The sequence below is a fragment of the Notothenia coriiceps genome, unplaced genomic scaffold (genome assembly GCF_000735185.1).
Source record: "Notothenia coriiceps isolate Sejong01 unplaced genomic scaffold, NC01 NC01_scaffold00018564, whole genome shotgun sequence".
Taxonomy (NCBI): Eukaryota; Metazoa; Chordata; class Actinopteri; order Perciformes; family Nototheniidae; genus Notothenia; species Notothenia coriiceps.
The window spans coordinates 4,479-6,932 of NW_011351265.1; the positions used below are offsets into that span (position 1 = coordinate 4,479).

The following is a 2,454-nucleotide window of genomic DNA, read 5'->3' on the forward strand; positions in this document are numbered from 1 at the left end:
CTTTGGTGTTTAGAGTTTTACTCGCTACAGGGTGTACTTTGAGCGTTTGTGACTCTGCAGCACCGTTTACATGCAGAAAAACTTCATAACACACAGGGGACGGGTAAATAACCGGAAAGCATGACAATGGGCCCTTTAAAACGTTCAGCAAATACACCAATGAGCCGATCATTTCTATGGAATAACCCCAGAAGGTTTTTTTAGGGGAGTACAACAAACAAGGACAACAAAGACTATCAACGGGCATGGATGATTTGGGGGCTACGGGTAGGAGAGTAGAAGACATGAGTTTTGAGGCGAGATTTTTGAAGAAGTGTGAGGCACTGGCAAAGTACGGACATTTTGAGGAGTGAATTATTCCCAGAGCCCTGGGAAGCATGCAACAGAAAAAAAGGCTCCCCGTCTACGAAGGATTATGGGATGGAAGGAGAGCGCTGAGGTGAAAAGATTTGAGGGACCGTGTGGTTGGTAAAGGGGTAGAAGGTATGCTCTTAACAGCTTTTTTATATTACCATATTTTATCCAATATGTTCCTAGGAGAACTTTTCTCAATCCCTGAGCCTTAAGACTTTAAGGGCCACAAACTCTTTAAAATGCTGTTTGGTGCAAAACTATGTAGCAAACATATTCTCTCCAAACTTAAAGCTGTTGATACTGTGAACACTGTATAACCAAACTACTATCTATCATCCTTTTAATTTAATACGTAAGAATAATTGAGAAATAGTGACATCACTATGTAACACTCCTGCTTTCTATTGGTTTGGCCGCTCCAACACATTGCCACGTGGATATGGTAAGGGGCGGGACATGTCTAAGCCGGTTGAGCCAAATCACAACAGAACCGCCAACTAAAACCATAAGAGCAGACTTGGGCTCTGGTTTCATACAGGGGTGAAAAGGGGTGCTGCAGCACAGACATGAGAACAATAAAGAGCTTTTTGAACATTAAAGCTATGGAGACATGTCACAGCAGATACACTGATATACACCTGAACATCAGCAGGAAGAGGACTCTTTAAAGTAGAAGACACTACATACTGATATACCTGAACATCATCAGGAGAGGACTCTTTAAAGTAGAGACACTACATACGATATACAACCTGAACATCAGCAGGAGAGGACTCCCTTAAAGTAGAAGACACTACATACTGATTATACACCTGAACATAAGTCAGGAGAGGAACTCTTTAAAGTAGAGACACTAACATCTGATATCACCTAGAACATCAGCATGAGAGGACCTTTTAAAGTAAGACACTACATACTGGATATACACCTGAACATCATCAGGAGACGGACTCTTTAAAGTACTAGAGACACACATAACCGATTACACCTGAAACCATCCAGGGCAGGAGAGGACTCTTTAAAGTAGGACCTAACCATACTGAATACACCTGAACATCATCGGAAGAGGACTCTTTAAAGTAGAGACACCTACTACTGATATACAATGAAACATCATCAGGAGAGACTCTTTAAAGTAGCGTAGAGACACTAAACATAACCGATATACACCTGAACATCAGCAGGAGAGGACCTCTTTAAAGTAGAAGACACTACATAACTGATATACACCTGAACATCATCAGGAGAGGACTCCTTAAAGTAGAAGACCACTACATACTGATATACACCTGAACACTCAGTAAAAGGAGAGGACTCTAAAGTAGAGACACTACATACTGATATACACCTGAACATCAGCAGGGAAGGACTCTTTAAAGTAGAGAACTACATACTGATATACACCTGAAAACATCAGCAGGAGAGGACTCTTAAAAGTAAGAGACACTACATAACTGATATCACCTGACATCAGCAGGAGAGGACTCCTTTAAAGTAGAGACACTACATACTGATATACAACCTGAACATCAAGCAGGAGAGGACTCTTTAAAGTAGGACACTACATACTGATATACACCTGAACACCAGCAGGAGAGGAATCCTTTAAAGTAAATAGACACTACATTCTGATATAACCTGAACATCACAGGAGAGGACTCTTTAAAAGTTAGAGACACTACATACTGATATACAGCTGAACATCAAGCAGGAGAGGACTCTTTAAAGTAGAGACACTACATAGCTGTATACACCTGAACATCAGCAGGAGAGGACTCTTTAAAGTAGAGCACTACACTCTGGATATACAACCTGACATCAGCAGGAGAGGAACTCTTTAAGTAGAGACCACTACATACTGATATACACACCCTGAAACATCACATGAGAGGACTCTTTAAAGTAGAGACCACTACATACGATATACAGCTGAACATCAGGCAGGAGAGGACTCATTTAAAGTAAAGAACACACACATCTGATATACACCTGAACATCAGCAGGAGAGGACTCTTTAAAGTAGAGACACTCACATACTGATATAACCACCTGAACATCAGTCAGGAGAGGACTCTTTAAGTAAAGGAAACTACACACTGA

The 2,454-nt window shown here is 41.0% G+C and overlaps 1 long non-coding RNA gene across 1 annotated transcript; it reads right to left on the reverse strand.

Annotated features, from left to right (window-relative positions):
- Positions 1–1,145: 1,145 nt before the first annotated feature.
- On the reverse strand, positions 1,146–1,695 carry LOC104951117 (uncharacterized). The gene is made up of 4 exons (XR_798992.1): positions 1,670–1,695; positions 1,567–1,608; positions 1,426–1,443; positions 1,146–1,247 (listed from the first exon to the last, which is right to left on the reverse strand). It is a non-coding gene; the product is annotated as an uncharacterized lncRNA (long non-coding RNA).
- Between the last annotated feature and the right edge of the window lie 759 nt (positions 1,696–2,454).